A 23,228-nucleotide genomic window follows, 5' to 3' on the forward strand; every position below is an offset into this window, starting at 1 on the left:
CTTGTTGTGTGGTAGGGTTTTTGTTTTTTGTTTTTTGGGGTTTTTTCTTTTGTTTGTTTGCTAATTTTATTTTGACTACACCATATAAATGGTTTGGAAGGCAGCAAGGGCCCCCACGTGCCTGGGGAGCCATGGTCTCTGTCTGCAATCCAGCATCAGGCTTGTCATCCTCAAGCAATGGTATATCATATTTCCTCATATTAGCTTGTATTTGACATACTCTTCACTAAAATGCACTTGGCTTTTTAGTGAAAAACAGGTTGAGACAATCTGCACTTTAGAGGTGCAATGGCACCTCATGTGGTTATACATGAGCAAGATTTATGCTAGCCCAAGGGAGCATTTCTAAGGGTACAGTGGCCATGATGCTGTGGGGTTTGACAGCTGGGCATGTGCCGGGTGTCCTTGCTCCCCTCATGGCTGTGTTGCCATGAGCCAGGGCATATGAGGCCATAAATCTGTAGTTTGGCCATACTCAGACCCCGAAGCTGTCTTTCACAGCTGGCTTTTGAGACATTTCAGGTGCATTAACTTTTCATCTGTCTGAAAATTTTACCTAAAGTCCTTTTCCATTAAAAGAAGGGGAAAGATGACATGTGGCAAGAGGTGAAATGTTTCAAATCAGAACCCAAGTAGCATGAAGAATTCCTGCCTTCTTCAAAGGTAACTAACTCCATTTCTACAGAGAGTCACTGTAGTCACTAACCTATTTGAGCTCAGATATTTGCTTTATTTTTTCTAATTAAAAAACTAAGCTGAGAGGATTACATGACTTTAAAAAAAACCCAAACTATTGAGCTAGAGTATTAAGTCATATTATTAAAAAATCAAACATCACTTGGAGCTGCAGAGTCTGGTAGTGGAAGAAGAGAGGGAAATGGTGTATATCAATAGATTTACATAGCTTTGAAAAAAATTAAAGCATCTCAGTTCTCATCACAGCAGCTTAATCATTTTTTAAGTGCATATATTTTTGATTTAGCTGTTTACATACCTCTCTTCTTTTGACAGATTTAATAATGTGCTGTGAAAATACACTGAGTGCTACGCACTCCCGCATTCTCAGTTAAAAGCAGCAGCAGGCATTGGTGCTGCCCTGGTGGGAGGGTATCTGGCCCATCGCTTGGTTCTCAGTCTGCATTTATGGCACAAGGTGGTTCTGCTGTTGCAAATGCCCTGGCTGATGGGTGCCTCTTAAAAATAACCTACATATAGACAAAACTGTGCCCCAGTTGCAGAGCCTTACTGGTCCTTTCATAAACACCAAAAGGATGATCTCCTGCTGGAGGTCCACCTGGCCAGGGTCTCTTGCTTCTTCTGGGCTGTTTGCTCACTAGCAAGTGAAAATACCATTGCTTTTCCCCAGCTAGCTTCAGTGAGCACAATGAGGCTTCCCACACAAGGGATGTTTTTGTAAGTTAAAGATACACTGTGCAGATTAGAAAATGAAAAGCTGCAAATAAAACAGTGAGAGACTCGAGTGTGACTGATGGGAAGACAAATGGTCTTGTAAATGGGGTCAGTAGCTCACTGAAGGGTTGACACTGAGTGTGGGAAGTATATAAACCAGGGAGGGATGAAATACAATGTTAAAGGCAAAAAGCAATACCCCTGAATGGTATGCTGCTGGGGAACTTCCCTGTGTGCTTTGTGCTTGGCTTAGGGATAAGGCGATTAGAGAAGACACAAGTGTGTGGCCTGGCTTGCAAGGAATGCCTCAAAAATGCAAAGATGTTTGGGGCTTCAGGCTGCTGGATTCTGGGCTTGTGATGGTCTGGCGATTGAAGCCAGTCTTGTTTAAATAGATGCAGGAACTACAAGGTAGAAGAAATGCATGGAGGGAACGATCAGGTACTTGGTTTAAGGAATTGTCAAATGGGATATTTTGGCAAAACTGAAAAAAGGAAAGGGCTTCAGATGAAAGACGAGAGGTAGAAATGCATTAGCAAATGCTCATATCAGGCCAAAACACATGCAGGTTCAGTGACCCCAAAGCCAGAGAAAAGGAAGAAAATGCACCTCCTTGTAGCAGCATGCAGAACTGCAAGCTGCAGCATGTGTGAGCACTTGGGCTGGTATGGGGAAGATGCTGTGCACCAAGCTACGGCACATGGCCTCTTACACAACTGTTGCTGTCTTCCTGGGCTGAGGACCTCGGCAGCCTTGCATTCAACTGGAGAAACCTCCACATGGGTGTCCCAAGCAGGTGGGCTGCCATGGGCTCCCACTTCCCATGACACCCTCCAGTCATGGGAACTTCATAGCACTGAATTTTTGAGAAGTATAGTAATAATTTGACTAACATCTGACATAAGGCATCTGGTTTGAAGTGCTGCAGTGCTCATGCACTGTGTTGCACACCAAAAGGCAGAAATTCTGGTCACTAGTGCCAAAGAAAAGTTTTTTCTAAAAGCATTAGTGATGTTCCTGGTGACATGAACATTATGTCATGTGTTTTCGACACATGCCTGTGTTTTCCACAAAGAGGCCATGGTGTGTTTTGCCCAGTGGCAGCTGCTGTTGTCATTCTACTGTTCCCACAGTACTTCTCTCCAGGCTAATGGCCGGTTTGGGGCATCTCCAGCTGAGTTAATTGCCACGTACACTGGCTGCTGAGCACAAGGAAAGAGGGAGCTGCTGTTGTTTGGGTCTAGTAGTCATTTTCTTTCACTGTTGAAGCCACCCAGGAGGTTTCTAGGCACAAAGCTTTCTTTTCCTCTTCCTCTTTCTTCTTGTAATCTCACCCTTTCCATCCTCCTGCTGTGGAAACCCCCATCATCTCCAGTTGACAGCATCTGAGAAGAGCTGTGGTGACAGTGCATGTTGGCTGCTAACAAGTCTTTGCCCAAACGGGCCATCACCCAGAGCCTGGCTGACCCATGAATGTGCGGGATGTGAAAGTCTGACTGCTGCGGTTCTGGGAAGAAGTGTCTGTGTTGATGTGGGGGTAAATGCCAAGAGCACTACTGTGCAGAGCAGGGAACACAAAGGGAGCGCCTGCTCTGCTCCTCCTTGAGAGCATGTGAGAATAGAATGTCGGGGGTAGAAAATGGGTAGGAAATGACTGATTTCCACCAGCCCTTAGGAGATGCCATGACCAGCAGTATACAGGGAGCTGCTGCACCATGTGGATCCTCCAGTGCGGTCCCGTGCCTTTGCTTTTGATGTGTTTTTGGTTTTATTTTAATTATGTCAATCCTGAAGGTAACATGACTGAGACAAGGGCGTGGAAGAAACATAAGACAGGTGGTAGATGTTCACATTCTGGAGATTTAACCCTTCCTTGAATTCCTTACTTATTTGTCCTGTTTATTTTTGTTGAATTATGAGTCCTCTGTTCTCCTTGGTCAAGGATCTCTGTCTAGATCTGTGTGTCTATTGATACCCAGACTTGGTGTTATGGTTCCTGCTGCTCATTCATTTAAGGAGAAAGACTTCATTTTTTGTTTGAAATGTAGATATTTTATTGAATCAGAAGTTGTCAAAGCCAGGAATAGCCAATGTGTGTGTGATTTGACGTATCCTTATGTCAGACTTCTGTAAGAGAAACTGGGTTTGTACACTGTTATGTCCCCATATGATCTTTGGAAATTATATATGCATACACACATACATATATAGTGCCAAGGTAGTTTCAAGATAAATTAACCTAAACAGACAAACTGTGGCTTCAGGCAGATATAGAACTGGGAAAATACCTATAATAACTAAGTAATGCAAATAACATTAATATAATCAGAATTACCAAATTTTTGCATACCAAAGCAAACACATTATCTTTCTACCAAATCTTAAGCCCCAACTACTATCTGTATGCATTTGTGTAAGGATTCACAGAATGTTCATAAAAGCACATAAGGTGATGATCCATTCAGACAGAAATTTCTGGTGGTATCAGTCACGTTTCAACTGGTTTATTCCCACATGGAGTTTGAGCACCTGCATTTGGCTGACACTTTCCCCAGTGAGATTCCCAGGATTAACCAGAGAATGCCAAGGGACGGAGATGGTGCAGGGACCTGGACCTGGGTAAGAGGCACCAGTACCGGGTAGTGCCCGACTCTTGGGAGAGTGGTTAGTGCCAGCCCATGTTCCTTTCAGTGCCTGGCCAGCCTGTGGGAGTCTGGCCTGGTGCGTGTGAACAGTAGCAAGGCTTTGCTCCAGGGGTTAATAGTCCTGGCCAATAAAAACTAAACTTGAGTTCCCTCTTGAAACTTCCCATTTCCCTGTTCTACCCTGCTCTCTTGGAGTGAAGAACAGTTAATCCCAAGGGTTTTCGCTTATGCGCATTCTGCCTTCTTACATTTACAGCACTTTCTCCAGCAAACTCTTCTGCATCTATTTTCTGCACCTTCTGCACATTGCCCTCATCCCTTTGAAATGAGGGCACTGGAGAGATAAATGCTATGTGTAGCGCCCTGTGGAGAATAAAATTGCCTTTTTCATGTTTGTTGTGTTTCCCTTCTTGTTGTGTCTTTGTTTTGACAGCCTTGTTGGGCTATGTTGTCTTAATTTTGGGAAAGAGCTTGGTCCACAAAATGAAAGGCCTGCATGACAGAGGCCAGCATTCCCATGTACAAGGACACACAGGTACTTATGGCTTCAGGCTTCAACTACAAACTCTGAGTGATTAATCCCATGGGGAAGATTAAGAAAAACCTTTGTTAAATACAGTTGAAACATTGGAAATGCAAAGAGTTAAATAAAGCTTTCCTTGTAAAATCCCATATTCCCTTTCTTTGTAGATGGAAAAAGTGTCAGAAAGGAATATCTCTGCCTCTTGAAGAAGAAAGCAACTGAACAGAGATGGGCTGTCAGCCTGACCTCTGTACTTGGTGTTGAAGCCCACATCTTCTTCCTAAAGCTGAACTGAGACTGCTGTGGCAAAGGCAACGGCTGGCAAAGTCAGGCTGCCTTTTCCTCCTGAAATAGCTGTATCTTTATTTCTCAAGTGCTAGTCAGCTGCTGTGGCTTCCTCCTGAAGCAGGATGATTGCAATAAGTGATCATACCTAACCATTCAGAATTAGAAGGTGTGTTCCACATTTGCTCTACAAACGCTTGTCTGCTTTTAGTGACACAGATTTGTGGGAATGAATTAACATTTCATTGCCTTACAAAAAAAGCTTTGTAAATATGAAAAAAAAAGTAGTGCAAAAAAATTGGAATCGGGAAAAGAAACGTAAAGGGGACTGTGAAAACAGACAGTGCAGCACATCATACCGGCAGCACTGAGGGCAGTGACACCATGGGATGGGCGATGTCCGTAGAGCACCTCCTCATCAGTTTAATGAAGACCCAACTAATGTCATATTAGGTTTGGGGATTTCAAACTGTAATAAGGCAAGCACCTATGATGCTAAAACAAATTCTCTCCAGCCATCTTTTTCCTGGTGTTACTATCTGCTAATAACTGTGAGAGCTTGGATAGAGCAGTGCATCCCGTTGCTTTTTAATTTCATTGGTAGAGGAAAATTTTTTGACATCTTGGCTCTCTGCAGAGTTTTTTGGTCCCACATTCTCTTTGTTTACTGCATGTCACTGCAGCACAGCTCAGGCACTGTGTTTTTTTGATCAAACTTTCCATTTGACATTAAATTTTACTTATATTTACAAGAGTAAGTGGTGCCCAAGGGAGGCACAAGTACAATTTACTCCCAGGGAGGTTCCAGTTTAACACAAGAGAAAAGTTTTTCACAGTAAGAACAATCAGCTGTTGGAATAATATCCCTGGGGAAGTGTTGGATTTCCCAAAGTTGAATACTTTTAAGATTCAGTTGGACAGGGTGCTGAGCCGTCTTGTTTAGGCTGTGCCTTTGCCAAGAAAGGTTGGACCAGATGATCCTTGAGGTCCCTTCCAACCTGGCATTCAGTGACACAGCAGGTTGCAGGCCATGTGTGCTCACCCATTGCGTTCTTCAAGCAGCTGGCTTTCGGCAGCTCCGCCCTCACGCAATGGGGTCAGGCATCACGTTCCTGCGTAGGGAGAGGGGTGCAGGAAGAGGACAGATCCCCAGTGCTCTCCCCATGGCTCAATGCTGCAAAGATGAGCAGGGGTGCTGCAGCTGCCAGCACTGAGATGACCCAGGGTTGGTTTGGTGTCTTCAAAAGCTTGAACTGCTCAAAAGGAACCTTGGCTCTTAATGCCTCACTGTGAGGAGAAAGCACCTAATGTTTTCTTTCACTAGGTTGGGACAACAGATAATCTGATTTATCCAAGTGTGTTCTTAAGTCTTCTGACAAAGCTCTCGTTGAGCAGTAATGCTCCTGCTCTTGGAATCATAGAATCATAGAATCGTAAGGGTTGGAAAGGACCTCAAGATCATCTAGTTCCAACCCCCCTGCCATGGGCAGGGAGACCCTGCCCTAAACCACGTGGCTCAAGGCTCTGTCCAACCTGGCCTTGAACACCGCCAGGGATGGAGCATCCACAACCTCCCTGGGCAACCCATTCCAGTGCTTCACCACCCTCACTGTAAAGAACTTCTTCCTTATATCTAATCTAAACTTCCCCTGTTGAAGTTTGAACCCATTACCCCTTGTCCTACCACTACAGTCCCTAAGGAAGAGTCCCTCCCCAGCATCCTTGTAGACCCCCTTCAGATACTGGAAGGCTGCTATGAGGTCACCACGCAGCCTTCTCTTCTCCAGGCTGAACAGCCCCAACTCTCTCAGCCTGTCTTCATACGGGAGGTGCTCCAGCCCCTTTATCATCCTCGTGGCCCTCCTCTGGACTCGCTCCAACAGCTCCATGTCCTTTTTATGTTGAGGACACCAGAACTGTATGCAGTACTCCAAGTGGGGTCTCACAAGAGCAGAGTAGAGATGCCTCTTGATTTCTGTTTGATTTTGTTTGTAGGCTGGAGAGCTGCCACAGCTGCTGAAATTAGACATTTGGTAAGCACAACAGAAAAACTGAGTCTGAATGTTTGAAAAGGAAACAGATGCATCTCCTTCATTATGGAAAGAAACGATTCAAAGGTGGGTAGTGCTTTTAAATAACAATTGGAAGGAAGCAACTGCTAAACCAACGGGAAATCTTTGGGTAAAATTATACATGGAAAAGTGCTATTTCCTGCCGGAAAGTGCAAACCTGGGTAAGTAGTCAGAGCTGGGTGCTGCAGAGATATTTGTGGCACTAGCCAGCTTTATTAACCCCATTCAAATAACTTTTGAATATAGATTTTTCAGTTCTATATTGTTCCCTTGAACCTAAAAATAATCTAAAGCTTCTTTTTTTCTGCATCATATATGTTGGTCATTCCACTCATTAAACACAAAATCACACCTCATAATTTAAATTTTTATTCAGAAATTATTTTCTCTTTCTCTGCTAGAGCCTTTGCTGAATGTCCACTATGTGGATCTGAAATTCAATTACCTCTCCCTAGCAGCTAGGGAGATGAAGGCTGGAGAGAGCCAGTGGAAGCATTTTGTCCAAATTTATTGTGGAACTAAATCAATCTCCATATGAAAGGACTTCTTATACCTTGGTTGATGTAGGCTGCTTTCAGCCAAGACATCAATAAATCGTAGGTCAGTAAATGGAAAGCACTGAGGAGTTTCTGGTGAAGCCTTACATTCTTAGAGGTCTCCCTTTCTGCTTTTCAGCTCCATCATTGTGTAGGTTCTCATTTTCCTTCCCAGCTGGAAATACTTCAAGTGTGCCATGGAGACTGATCATTTCTCCTGGTTTTGGTCTCTGCATTTGCACTGGGAGGTTGAATTTGGAATAGAAGGCTACCCGTGTAGCCTGATCGAACAAGACCCGGTCAAGCTGGGTAAGTTCAAAAATGGCTGGCATGCTCTTTGCCCAGAGCGTGCTGGCTCACCAAGGTCTCTGTCAGTGCTGCGGGACATCTGCAGCATTCCCATCCTCCCATTGCCAGTACTGAAGTTCAAACCCTTTTCACATGAAGATGCAAGGGAACCACCTTAAATTCTTTCAAGGGCAGCATCTACAGAAAAGACCAAGACTGAACCATTTCCTGGTTCATTTTATTTTCCTCCAAAACTACAGCAGTGGCATGGAGGATGGCAGGCCTTTCTCATCTATCCTCTGGGTTCTTCCTACACTCTGGGACCCAAAGCACCAAAGGGAACATGACTGAGGGTTTTGGGACCAGAGAGAGTATTTGAGACCAGAGAGCCTGGAAGAAGACTGCTCCTGTATCCTCCCTGCACTTACAGAAGAACAAAGGCAGGTTCACGCATGCTGACATTCATTTCTCTAATAATCCTGTGCTGTATAATAATAACCCCACCCCACTTCAAATCCACCAGGAAGAAAGTTGCTTATTAATGCAGATAAATGAACATTCTACCTTCTTGTTTTTCCCTGTGAAACTTTAAGTATTTTGAAACTTGATTAGTCAGCCATTTAGGAAGAGACTGATTTGCATCCTCCATCCTAAGCAGGAGGTGGAATGGCTCTTCTGCTGAGCACAGTCTGAGCGTAAAACCTTGTGGAGGATGGAAGATTTTAGTCCAGACTAACCTTCCTGATAACTTGAAATAGAGAAACTTTTTAACAAATTAAACAATGATTTCATGGGAATGTGTTTAATATTTTATGCGTGTGAAATTATGCATACAAATCAGATTAATGAAGTGAATAGTTTATAATGAATGAATCATGCTTGGTGCCAGGGCGTTCCTCCCTCCCTCCAAGGATAGTTGACCACCCTATCCTTGGGTCCACCTCTGCTCACATCCTGCTGTTGCTGTTGCTGAGGGAAGGGGGACACTCTTGCCAAAGCTGGGTTTCTGCTTTGTGAAGTTATTGTATAAAACTTAGTCTGGAGGTCAGTGTAGGCACATCTTACAAGTGTCATTAAATAACTGCTAGGTATTGCAAACATCATCAAATAACTGCTAGGTATTGCAAATGTCATTAAATAACTGCTAGGTACTGCAAACGAAGCCCTGAAAGTGTGGGGTTTGAAAGAACATCATAGCTGTTTACTAGTCAATGCCAGTGCTGTGAGAGCAGAGGGAAGAAGTCCGGGTAACTGGGAAGGTTGCACACCTTGGCATATGGGGTGGGAGAAGAGTCTTGAAGCCTGTGGATGAAATCAGTGCCAAAAGTTGTGGGAGTGGGTTTCTGGTCCTGTTTCGCTCTGAGGCAGATGCAGAAGATGGCAGTACTGGAAGCTAGCTGCCAGCCAGAAGATGCTAGGAAGCTGCTATATATCAGGAAGCAGCTGATAATAATGACATAACCCTGAGGTGAAATAAAGGTAAACCATACCAGATACTGTAAGATCAGAAGCAGAGCACAGATTTTGGTTCTTCTTATGCAGAGTTGTTTCTCATAATTGAGGCCTCTAGGCAGAATTGTGGATCTGCAGTTCTCTTTGCAGGGCTCCCAGGGTGTATCTCATTTAGCCCGAAATCAGTCTGAAGAAATACCCTCATTGCCAGGTATGCAACTCCATTCAGTAGGAGTCTTGGTCTGCAATTGCTTTTGGGGTGTTCCCTGCTCTGTCAGGGCTTGCATTAAGCTGCAGTACTGCCCTGAGGGCTTCGCAGCTCTCCCTGTGCCTGCTGCATACCCGGAGCTGCGTGTGCTGACCCCTGACCCCTAGATTTCTATACCCACACCACCAAGGCATTCAGAAAGTACATCACTGGCTGGTTTCCAGGGATTAACCAAATAACTTTTCCATGGCTTAAACAAATACCTGTGATGCATGTGATAAAATCTGAGGTCCTTAAATGTGGGCTAAGTGCTAAAGGCATGGGAAAGGAAGCGATAGAGTCTCAGGATATTAAGGAGGTTTACTTTTAGAGTATTGTTATAAATTCTACTTTTAAATGAAAACCTGTGTGTGGTGCCAAAGGGCAAAGATAGAGCAACCATGTTGTGTGGATTTAAAAAATGAAGAATGAGTTAGCCTGGAAATTACTGTCTGCATTAAGTTTCAGACAACTGCTAAATAAATTAAACAGGTTGGAGAATAATGTAAATTATGTATGGGAAAATAAATATCCCTGCATGCACACTAAGCTACAAAAGCTGCAGCAGTCCTAAGTGGATTTTTAAGGACTTTATTCTAACAGTGCGAGTTAGAGAAAAGCTGTTGGGGTCATTTGTGTTATTTTGAATGCATCTGGAGAACAGATCCAATAAGTGCTGTAGGATGCGGGATGTGCCACGTGTTTGTGACACAGCCTGCTCGTCCCACCCCAAACCATGGGCTGCTGAGCTTCCTGCTAGCTGAGGTATGTGCCGGTGGGCTGGGATGACGGCAGGAGGGAAGATGATCATGCAGGGGGAGCAGTGGTGTCTTGTTGCAGGAAACCTCAAATTTTTTAATGTAATAGTCTTTAATGCATTTATCCATGCAGGTTTCCCCTATGCGCATTTGGTACATAGTTTTCATATATTTCTTTTGCCAAAGAATATTCCTTGTCCTCAAGGATCAAGCAAATGCTTAAAAATAGTGGCTGAAGAAAGAGCTGAAGGAAGTAGTGGGTTTTGTTATTACAGATAGGTCTGGATAAACCTGTTCAATGAGATGCTCAATCTCTAACTTAATTGCCAGACCTTGAGGAGGTGAAACATGGGTCTGTCCATGGAGTTGAATTTGGGTGCTGGCTTTGATATGGGCACTTGGGCAACTTGTTTGAAGAGTGTATTTCTCACTGCTTATCATGCCAGCATAAATATTTTTTTCTTTGCCTGGACTTCAAGTCTTTCATTTTTCTTTGAAAATTGTAAATCATGGAGACAACTGTCTCATCTTGCTCAGGTAACTCTGATGGGCAGGGATGTGGTAACCTGCCTCACATCACCCTTTGTGGGAGCTCTCTCTGTGGGCCAGAGCTGCACTGTCTGTCAGTGTGCAAGTTAGCATCCAGAATCACTGCCTTGTATATGCTCTGGACATCTTCCATGCGCTCTGGGAGACACAGGCTGCTGTGGGAAATGCTTGCTGAAGCCTAGAAGACTATGCTAGGTACACATGACATTAAGCACCCTGCCCTGATAATTAACACAAAGCCAGTAAGTTAAAAAAGTAAAGGTGACCTTGCACGTATGTCTATGCTAGTATGAAAAGACAAGCAGCTTGTAATATATGAAATATATGAAATGGGTGCTACGTTCTTTTAATTTAGAGAACTGAAACTTAGTTCTGAATAGAAAAATAGACGAATCATTCCTGATGGATACATCATAGCCATTTTTGTTCTAAAACTCACTTTCTCCACCTCAGCTGCTTCAGGTTGCATGAGGAATGTAAAGGTTTTAAACACCATTTTTTTTCAAAGCTATTTTTTTGTTATTTTAAGCATAGCCTTAGATGTACTTACTATTTTTATGCAGGTACCTGGAAACTGTAAATTCTGTGACTGGTTATAAAGGTGGCTGTGATGTGATAATAAAATTTGATTACATCTCATTGCAGCAGCAGGGATTTCTGGAGTGTGGCTATGCACGAGGAAGGGTTCTCGCTGCGTGTTACTGAACAAACACAACAAGAGTAGATCTGGCAGTTGCATCTCCGATTTCTGTCTATCCTCTTGAATCGATAATTTTATTGACTGAGCTTGGCAAATTTACATTCCTTATTTTGCCTGTCCTCAGAGCAATAAACCTCAAGAAAATGATTTATGTTGGCCTTCCTGCACAGCCTACTGACTCCTCTCATGTGACACAGTCGCTTTCATGTTGACAAAGCTCTCTTGTGCAGCATTTCTTCAACGACATTTCCTAAATGACAGCATTTCTTTGTTGTTGGAGGGTAAGGCATTAGTAAAATCTTTCAAATGGAGGTTAGCTGCTAATTTTGTCATTCATGGCAATGATGATGGATCTCTGCTGCTTTAGTTTAAGGCAGATCTGCATGTCTGCTGAGGTCTCTCTGCAAACTGGCCTGAGGACATCTGCAGATGGCAAATCAGAACATACACTACTAATCTGACAGATGCTGAAGATCTGAGATGGAATAGATGGTGCAAAAGAGTATGAGGTGTAGGAAATATCACCTGCAGCTCCTAGGAGGAAAGTGAGATCCAGAAGATGTTGAGTCAAACCTCTGACCTCTGTAGTGGGTTGTGTAGAATGGAGGAGTAACTCAAGAGGCATATAAAGTAAAGGGGATGGAAGATCTGATTAACAGATATCTTTTTATGAAATAACTTCTTTCTGGTTTCAAAAGTACGATGGATTTGTGTTTCACTAAATTGTTTCAAATGCATTAAATGTACAATTTGTGGGGAGGGTGGGAATTAATGCAGGAAGGGAAAAACAGGTTGTGCTCACAGAATGATGATACTGGGGCGTCCAGGATACTGTGGGGAGTTGTTTGGAGGCTGGCATGATGGTGTGCCTGGGCTGTCCCGGCACCTTTCCTACAGTCCTGCAGAAATCTGTGAAATAGAGATGGGACCTCCATGCTGTCTGCCTCATGTGTCCCCTGTGGAGTGTTTCCCCATCAGAGGTGTAGGTGACATTTGGAAAGCTTCAGTCAAACTGACAAAAACTGAAGAGAATCAGTGGCCTTTCAAATCTATGCAGTTTCCTCCTGCCTCGCCCCAGTACTTGCAACTTGGTTTTAAATAATGTTTCTCTTCAGTTTTGTTGTGCTGTAATGGGGTAGCATCTGGTTGCCAAAAGAACAGATATTGTAATATGGACATGAAGTGTAGTAAGAGGCTTTGAGTTGACAAACCTTTTCACTTTAACATCCAGAGTCAGGTGGGCTTTCTCTGACTGGCCTCACTTCACCAGGTGTTTTTTGCCATTTATTACTGTCTTTTTAAAATATATGTTCTGAAATTTGGATGTGTATATAATGGGGATGATATACAGTTGTGCTTCAGACTGAATGTGAACCATCTGTCAAAACCAAAAGCTAAATTCTGTGTAATAAAAGCCACAAAAAGATTGATATTTCACATTAAAGGGAGAGCCGAAAAAAAGCAATTTTGTTTATGGGCAAACCCGTGTCTGCCACATTTTTCATGTCATATAAAGATGGAAATCTCACCTTATGGCTGTAGATTACTGTTATATTTCAGTCTTTGTAATTGTGGACAGATATACATGCGCTTCTATGTTGAGAGATAATTCCCCATGTATTGTTGATAACAATGAGTCCATTAGAACATATGTTCCTGCTGCTTCCCAGAGGTGCAGTATTTCCCATTTGCTGCCCTTAGTCTATTTGGGGAAGCACATTCTTCTAGTAATTTGATTGATATGTGAAACTATTTTGGTGCTTCCAGCTTATTTCAAATCTGTTCTAGAGGGTGATGGAGGTTGAGAAGAGAGTGGCTTGGCTGGGAAGGGACATGGAGGCAGCAGATTGTGAATCCCCACCTTACATCAGAGCAAGTGATGTACTGAAGAAACAAATCTGAGCACAGCACCTCAGAGTTGTGTAAACCCTTTAATTATTGACTGTAGTGTTTTGTAAACATTTTTTACAGGAAATCACTGTCTGAATTGCATTGCCTCTGGAACAGGTAGCCACGTACCCGGGGAGTGCAGCGTCAGGCTGACTTCTGCATTAACCCCACCGGGGTCCTGGCAGTCCCTGTTACATTTAACAGAGCAAGACAGAGACTTTTTGCATATTTAAGGACCTCCTTTTAAAAGATAGTTGTGTTCTGACCCTACAGCTCTTGTCTGTAAGTCAAAGGTGTTACTTGGATGCCTCTGGGCAGGTAGTAGGGTGGAGTTACCTGCCCAGGCTGACAGGTTTCCTAATCTGTAGTGCAGGATTAGCATATTCATCAGACAACTGGAAAAGGAGATATTATTCTGTCTGTCAAGTAATTAATGCAGTCCATGTAGGTTTGGGTAGTGCCTCTCTGAGACATCATGCAGTGCAGCTGCTGTACAGGGAGTCCTGCAGGAAAAGCTGCAGTTAGAGCATCCTGTTCCCCTGATGGTCTGGCTGGGGGTGATGAGATCTGATTAATGCCTAATCCTGCAAAACAGGTCCCTGGCTGCTGCCAGGTGTGCAATGAGCTCCTCTCCTTGCTTGCTCTGCTCTACCTGGCCAGCAGCAGGCTGAGCTGCATGTTCCTGGTGGCAGCCTGGACCTGAGCCATTCTCAGTGGTCTTCCTTGTTTGCATCCGTACAATACCTCCTGCTGAAATGATTCTGCCTGGGTGGCTGCCTCAGCAATAGATTACACATTTCTTCACAGACATTTGTGCAGTGTAATTTTGCTGCACCTGGCAGTCAGGGCATATACGTGCTATATGAATTGAGTTCTTATTAAATACACTTCTTTCTATGAGTAATAATAGGTATGCTTAGTGAAAGTGCCTTTCTAAGACAATAGTCTACATTCTCTTTTTGCTTCTGTTTCTGCAGGTTGCACTGAAGGTTTTATCTTTGGGGACTCTCCTGTATGTCCTGCTGGGGCTGGCTTATGTCTATGGGGGTGTGCTACACATGGATGAGGGACCCTGACATTTCTTTCTGTAATTCCCCCTTTATGCATGCTTTATTCCCACTTAATGGCAAGTATTCTGGGATATCCTTAGCAGCTCCATGATGATTTCCTCAGACTTAATCCCTCTCAGAAAGCCAAACCTCTTCAGATTGGCTCAAGGGGTGTGGAGGGACAGGACAGGGGTGTGCAATGTCCTGTCTGCCCACTCCCTGAGCTGGTCGCAGGTAGAGTGTTTTCTACCTCTATAGAAAGCAGCCTGAGGAGTGGTTACAGACAGAATGAGAACCAGTGCCAATAGAGTTTAGAGCAGGATGAGATAGTGACAGTGACTGTTATCTTGAGATATTAGGCAAATCTGCCCAGTGATTGTAGACTTGAGAACTCCCTCTCATCCAGTGGATATGTCACACAGGCAAAACCATCTCAGCTTCATAGACTTCAGTTTCCTCATAGTAAAAATGGCATGGATGATTCTGAATGACCATCTTTAAGAAGAGTTTTAATATTGACTACTGAAATGAAGCATGTAAAAGTTACTTATTTGTTGTGGTTCAGTTTGCTGTACGCACGTGCGTAAAATCAGCATGTCTGATTTGCCATGTCTGATACGAAGCGCTGGTTTTGTGCATAGGATGCTGGGGCTTCCTCTGAGGCTTGGAGCTGTGAATGGCAGTGAGGGACTCAATTAATTTTGCTGAGCTGCACTTTCTTCATTTCCAAAGCACTTTTCTCCTCTACGTGGTGATACCTGCTGACAATGTCATTATTTTAAGGACATCTGCTAGGAAGCTGTTCCTAAAGAGAGGCTGGAAGTGCTGCTGTCTTAGGCAAATTGCTGTTCTCAGCCCCATTTCAAGGTGCTGCTGGACACAGGTGAGCAAGAGAGAGCTGGCTGCAATGCAAGGCCATTTTTACAGCAAGCACCCACGTGATGCAGAGGTTTTATTTAATAGAAGCTGTTTTATAGCAGGCTTAATATTTTTTATGCAGCACGCTCTCTGCCTGGCTAGGTGCTGTTTGACTCTTCACATGCCACATTGCTGTAGAGAGTGTGGGGCAGCACAAGGGTGATGTCTCCTGGCAGCTTTGCATGGGCAGCACAATGAGATGGACCCTGCTCCTCCTCAGCTACCTTTCTCCTGGAGCAGCCCCTGTGCTTGTGGATGGAATGCTGGCCTAGTTCAGGCTGTCAGTCTCTTGCATAAGCAAAAAGGTAATGCAAATTGCATGGCTGTGCCTCTCCGAGTCTTTTGCTCCCTGAGTGATAGACATGGATTTGATTTGGCTCACTTGATCACACAGGAAACTTCCAAGGGAGAATAAAAACCGCCAGAGCAGTCAGGGGACTGTGACTTGCAATGTAAATACTCACAGTTTTAAATCTGAAAGAAAAAGCCTGATCTGCAAGAAGGATGGTTTCAAAATAGTGTTTTTGCGAGCTCTCGCTGGATCTGGGGAGAGGCGGTGAGATGTCTGCAGGCTGCTCCATGCTTCGTATTTTAATCACGACTGGTCCTTAGCCCTCAAAGCCTCCCATCTGCAGACATGTCTGCCTGCTGAGCTTGGTGCAAGCAGGCGCTCTGTCCAGCTGCCATATATACATGGTCATAACGTCTGCCATGTTCATAGAAAAAAATCTCTTTTAGGAAAGTAAAGTTCTCTGCTCCCTGAAGGTGTAAAGCACAAACCCATGAAGCAGTCTCTGGGGTCCTGTAGACACTTTTCTGTCTTCCCTGTTTTTCTCTCTCATAATGGGGAAATATAGGTGCTCAGTCAAACAAGGTGGGACCTGCAAAGACATGTTTCTGTTGCAAGGAAGTCCCCACAGCTGCTGGTGTCCCTGCAGCTCTGGTGCTGGCAAACTATGATGCTGCATGTTCAAGGGGCTGCTCCTGCAAGCAAAACCAGTTTTTCACCATTGTACCCAAGTTTGCTAAGCAGAATGGTAAACTGCTTCTGCTGCTTTGTTCACACACTAGTGACAAGACCTTCCAGTGCATAGGTGTCTTCCACCTGCTATGGCCACAGTTTGTGGTGGAGTGGAGAACATTGAACTATCTGCATCTAAAGATCGGCCTCCTTCCCTTTCAGGTGACTTGCCACCATGTGAGTTTTCAGCCTTAGGTCACCAACTTACTGGTTTTCTTAAAGTAATTTCAGTTTTGAACTGAAGAAATGGAAATTTAATAGTTTTCATTCAATTAAAAAATGGAAAATAGACTCAATGGGGAGAGAAACTGTAGGCAAAATAGTCTAATGTTAATGTTTCAGTAATAACTGCTCATTGTTAGTGAAATGGGTGGAAATAAGTCAAGATGAAATGACTTTTTTTTGTAGCTTGAAAATGGATGACTATGGGCAATAGGTTGTGCGGTTCTAAATGCTACCATGCCAAAATTGCATGTGATTTAATACTCATCAAACAACCATAGAGGGTAATTAACTGCACATGCTGCTAATAACTACTTGTGGGGAGTGAATTAAGTACTTTAAAATGATCAGGTCTAAGGGGCAATCTGATTGCACTAGTGATGAGTGGTTCACGCAGTTGCCAGTCCCCTTGTTGAAGGGATGAGTGAGTTACTGCCCATCCCTGGATTGGGGTCCTGCCTCAATGCCAAGCGCAGAAGAGCAATTAGCTCAAATGACCCGGAGGAGCTCATACCATAGAATCACAGAACGGTTTGGGTTGGAAGGTACTTTTAAAGGCCATCTAGTCCGCCCCTCTCACAATCAGCAGGGACACCTTCCACTAGACCAGGTTGCTCAGAGCCCTGTCCAACCTGACCTTGAGGGTTTCCAGGGATGGGGCAGCTACTTTAACAGGAGATGAACCTGAGGTTGTCACAGGGTGCTGCCAGGGTCCCTGGAGGGGTGCCTCGTGATGACAAATGTTAAGCTAATTGTGTGCCTTCATTGGTATGTACCCTTATTCAAAGAAAAAGAACAGTCTGGGAACCGAGACCTTATTTTGGGCCACAGGAAACCTGAGGCCATTTCTTATGGCAGTCCTGTGCATCGCTGGGTGTGAGAGTCTCACTCTCTGCCTCCTTTCTCCATCCATAAAATCAGCCCTGCTCAGCCTCCCATAAACACACTGGTCATGAGGAACCCGACTGTGGTGTGGAAATGGAGATAAACATTTCAGCTACGAAAAAATGCTGTTCTTCCAGTGGGCTACAATGTGTTTCTCATGCTTTTCTGGCTCATATCAGGCACAGCTGAGGTGGGACCATATTTTCTCTTTTGCTTGTGAGAGCTTTCTGTCACATGTAGGAAGGTCTGCCAAGTATTTCTATTTCCGTTGCCCAGGAAAACCAGGCCTTGAATGCATGGGATGATTTCTATAATAAAAGATGCAGCTTTAGCACTGAGAATATTTGTTCTGAAGTAATGAAGCAAGAGAAAAATGGCTGTTGGACTTGCTGAGGACGGTGTGATCCTGCTGGGCATGGCAGTGGATCACGCTCCAGCCAAGGACTGTCCCCAGCCACTGCTCCCACCAGCAGCTTGTTGCTGCCATTTTGGAGTAATACTCGTTATCTGCATGGGTTGTCTTAATGGTGTAATTGTCTGGTATGTAGCAGCGAGCGCTGCTTCTAATCAAAACAGAGTCTGGTGCATAAATATTTTAAAGAAAATCGTCAGACCAAGCTTAGCAAATGCTGCTGGAAATCTGTGAACTTTAAATAACTTCCACATGTGACTACAGGCCCTGTTTATTAACAGAAAAAAGGGATTAATACTTTTGGTCAACACATCTAATTGAGTCTTATGCATCCCGTCTGTCACCGAGTCACTCTGAGACAGTTAAATGCACTAGCAGTGACATTTCATACATTTTAAATGTAATTTGTGGGAAATGTTTGCAAATTGGAACTGCAGAGATAATAAAAGGAGGTAAGACAATGCCCTCTAGGCCCTGCTCATTTATCTTACAGGTATGAAGGACAGTGGCATGATGCCTGGCCAGACAAAGGAGGTGGGGGAGTTGAGGGACCCTCAGCCTCTGCTCCCCTGGGCTAGCCCAAAGCTCAGAATTGCCCATCGTTGGATGGTCTCCTGACCATAGAAAAAAACCCTGACACTGATGCACAATTTGCAGGTGCCCATAGGCTCTCAAAACACTAACACATTAACTGCCAATAGAGACCCGATTAGGGTAGTTCCACATTCTGAAGAGGACAGTGTTCAAGAGATTCATGCTTTTAGGCACACAGGTCTGGGGTGGGTTTTGGTTTACTTTGCTTTGGTTTTTAACTTTTTGCAATGCTTGCATTATCTGTCTGTCCCTTTTCCTGTCTCTTTGCTCTGTACTTTCCAACCTGCTGGTCAACAGAAGCAAGGAGAAACAGCTCATGGCATTCTACCTTTTAAGCATTCCCAAAATGCTATGCCAGGCTGCAGAGCACCATTGTTGGTACCATTCTTGGGGGACACCTGTGACGCCCACGTGCTTTTCTGTTGCCCATCACCCCCAGGAGCCAAGGACCTGCCTCAGCATCTGGTGTCCCCTGCACACACCCCAAAGGTAGACAGATGGGAACTGTGGTATCCAAATGGTTTGGAAACCAGTGGTTGTTGCCTGTGGAGGAGCATCATGGCAGAAGGTGGGAGTCTGGGTCTGGTGGGGTCCGTTGGGGCTGGAGAAGCCCAAAGGCATGGGGAACTGATGATACCTGCAGCAAGTCATCACTCTCCCTGTAGCTATCTGGTAACAATCACCTGGTTTAATACCATCAGACAGTAACGTTTAGAGAAATTGGTGCCTACAGCTCAGGAGAACTTGGCGCTTATTATGAATATTGGGTCAGCTGCTCAAATAGCAGGGATTTACCTCAGAAAAACCCTACCAAATGAGTTGCATTTCACAAAGATTTGGGTAGAAGTGTGTAGGTGATAGCTCAGGTTATTTTTGTTGCTCAATAAAGAGTATAGGATTGCCTGTTTGAGTATGCCGTAAAACTAGTTTTCCACTCCTGATTACCTTGTCTGACAGGAACAGCAATAGCAGGTCCTGGTCAAAAGTGTAGAAGGAGGGGTTTTATCACAGCAGAAGGATGGGAGATATGCAAATGACATTGGGGCTGTGCAGAAATGAAACCTCTGGAGTTGGAGCTTTGCTGGAGTGTGGGTGTGGGGACGTGGGGGTCCCTGTTGTGCTCCCCTTGGCACACAGAGTGGGGGCCCAAGCAGCCCCTCATCCCAGCGGATACAAAGGAGAGTGCTGATACTTGGAGAGGCTTGGAGATACTGGGATCCCCATCCCTCATGCTTGGGGCAGCTATGCAGTATGAGCTGTGGGGAGAGCATCAGGGACTTCATAAGCAAGTGGAAAATATAGAAGGGAAATCTAGAAGTTGGCTAGTTGAGGGTGACTTGGAATTGAAGGAAAACAGGGATTTTTTTCTCTTCAATTTTTACTCTTTGGTGGAATCTGGTTTGTTTAAGGATGTCTTTAAAGATACATTTGATGCCCTCAATTTTTCTCCTAATAGAAACAATCTGGAACACTTCAGATTTGGAAAACTACTCACTATAATAACGTCCTGCAGTGCTTTTCTAATTGGTAGTCAATGTTAGTTCAGGACCATAACTACCCAGCAAGACCAAATCACATTTTCAGTATAGCTAAACATGTATTTAGCAAGTGAAATTTAAATCTTTGTGTGCAGTGCCTTCTCTGTCGTAAACTTTATCATCCAGTTTTGTAATAAATTAGAATTGGGATAGCTGTGGAGTGAAATCCAGTGGCAGCTGTATCTCAGTTCAGATTTGCATGCCCCTTGTGTGTTTTGTTTCACTAGGAATTCTCTTTCAAAGCCTTTTCTAAATTGAAAATTACAAAATAAAAATAAGAATAGATGAGACAAGAGCACATCTCCTTTGTGCAGTGTGTGCTTTTATACCCTAATCGTTCCACAGATAAAACATTACGCTGGCTCCCTGATGCCATAGTCTATGCTCAGCCCAAAATATTAAAAAATACCATATGTCTAAACCACAGAATGTTTCCTTTAACTTAAAATGTAGAAACTTTGGCAAGGTGGAGCACGTCTGGCGTCCAAATCCTCATGGAATGATCCGGGGGCATGTTGTGGCAGAGAGACAGTTCTGGACGGAAGAAGGAACAGATTTACTGTGAGTGATGAGATCTCAGCGCTGGTCTCCCACAGTTGAATATCAGAGGTGGGAGCTGTCCTTTCCCTTTAAAAGTAGCCAGCAGACCCAGCCCATCCAAGGCTCATCCCACCCTGGGTTTCCAACCTACAGAAGCATGGATGAGGTTCACAACGCAGAGGAGCAGGGTTTCCATGCAGCTCTGCAGTCTGCAGATGTGACAGGCACAGAGCTTAACTTTCTGAACCTTGTAAGGACACTTTCTGCTTGTGCTGGCTGCTGGGTGTATGACAATTGCAAAGAATTTCACTGTATTTTGGGTAAAACCTAGCGATCTGATAACTTGAGGGACTCTTGAAAGATCTTGAGGTTTTCTTCAAATTTTCACAATTTGTTCCTTTGTTCTTGCACTAGAGGTTGCCTAAGTGTGATGAGAAAAATGGTTAAGTTGCTGGCTTGAACAGTTGTGTTCTATTCATGTTCAGTATCTATTCAAACACGTTAGTACAACAACAATCTCCAGGGATGTCACCAACATTTAAAAACTGGAATTCTGTTGCACATAGAAATATTCGAAATGTTGAGGGTTTCTAAGGATCTAAAATCTAAGGATTAGATCTAAGCATTTTCTTGCCTATGATTTTGGGATAGGAATTTAAAGAGACTGAAATCAGACCTTTCCCGTGAACCAGGAGCTTGGAGGCTTTTGCATCACAGAAGATTCCCCAGACAGCACAGAGAACAGCGGTTCCTGTCCCCCTGTTCAGCCCACAGACCCTGATGGACTCTGACACCAAATGTCCATGCTTGGGTCTGGCCTGGGAAGGGATGACTAAAGCAGGGAGGAGGTTTAACCTGTGCTAATGGTACTGACCTCTCTTCCGTGTATTAAACATTTAGACATCATCAGGTAGACTTACGCGCAGATAAGTCCTTCTTCTCTGAGAAGTTCCTGAGATGTATTCAAAGAACACCTTATGAAAGTTATAATCTGGGAATAACAATAAAAAGTTAGTATTTCATCATTATAAAATGATGATATAAGTATCTCCAGTATAAATAAATTTAAAATCAAAATTATATAACATAATTAAAATTAAATGCATGGTTACTATGAAGACCTTCCTGCTAGACCTACTAATCCAGTTCTGGATTTGGGATGTGCAGGTGGCTAGCCCCTGAAGTAAATCAGGGGGAAATGAGCTGGTTCAGGTAATATTAAATGGGAAAATCTCCTCTGAATCTGAGTGATTTTGAAACTTTGAGACGTTAGAAAAACATCCAGTGTGTATCCCATTAACTGCTTCTCCCGCCTTCCTTTCCAGCCTGTCTTTGAAAGAGTTTGCTGTGAAATGGCCACAGCAAATGCCTGATTCTGGTAACAAGGGCCATCATAAACGGAACGTCATAAGGGAAGTGTCTCCCACAGTAAGATTTCCTGATTTCATGCACCTCCAAAGTTGCTGAAGGGATTTTATTTTTCCCTCTGGTGTCAAAAAGAAACTGGTAACTCCTTTGGAAGACAAACCTGTATTTATATTTCCATTCACATGTATAAGGACGTCCTGGTTTCAGGCAGAGGGGATGCACACCTATAGAGGTAAGGCCAAGAATGTGATGTTAGTGTAACGAAAATCTTAGGAGTCTAATAATTATTAATTTAGATCTAATTGTCACAGAGAAAACAAAATAGTGCTGTGTTATGCTTTTTTTCCCCAATGGCTCCTGGTGCTGATGTCGGGGTCTTAGTCTGGGGCTGGGCCTGGGTGTCATGGCAAGTGTCAGCACCGGGGGTCCCCTGCTGAGATGAAAGTGATGTCCACAGATTTTAAACGTGTTTTACATGGATGCACATCTGTTCCTCCATGCAGGGAAGATAGCTGCACATGTGGAGCCCTTAATGTTTAGTGAATGATAAAATGAATCAGTTAAGTTTTTCTAAATAGACTTTTGGCAAGGTCAGCTATGGACTATAAGAAAGGCTGCTGATCCATGTGTGGAATCCTCCTGTGAAGAGCGAAGAAGCTACATCCCAGCATCCACAAAGCCAGCCTCACACCCAGTGTGGTATAGGTTTTGTGAATCTAATTTGAATGTTTCCTGGTGGCCCTAGAGAAGTTGTATGAGGTCAGTAATACACCTTGTATTGCCAAAGCTGTTATACATCTACATGCCCTTTCTCTTTAAAGAGAAAAAACCAACCCCAAAACCCCCCAGTTTTCATAAAGTGAATAAAGAACAAAATTAAATGTTAAATGAAAGATTCTTCGCAAGCTGTTCTTCGACTATGTTTCATAACTGCTTCTGATGTTAAATCGTTGTGCTCCTAGCATACAATATGTTTTTATTATTTACAGGAGGGAAGAATAAAGGAATAATGTAATCTTGTGGTCTCTTTCTTAATGAAATTAATGTCTGATAGATTCATGGAGCTTTTAGAAAGGATAGAGGAAGCAGTGCTCTGGAAATCACACTAATATTGCAGCTTGCTTAACATCTACAGGTTTTTTATAATGATGTGAGGAGGAGAGGTTGGGGCTGGAGCTGGAGACTTAACTGCGCAGCTGATCTAACCAGAATGTGATACCTTTCAAAAGGAAGGAGCATTTGTTTTTGTTAATTGGGTAGAGGCAGTAGAAGTATGTGATATAGTAATGCAGCGAAAGTATGCATTCAGTGTTGGGCTTGGATGTG

This window comes from Strigops habroptila, chromosome 4 (assembly GCF_004027225.2).
Source record: "Strigops habroptila isolate Jane chromosome 4, bStrHab1.2.pri, whole genome shotgun sequence".
In the NCBI taxonomy this organism is placed as follows: Eukaryota; Metazoa; Chordata; class Aves; order Psittaciformes; family Psittacidae; genus Strigops; species Strigops habroptila.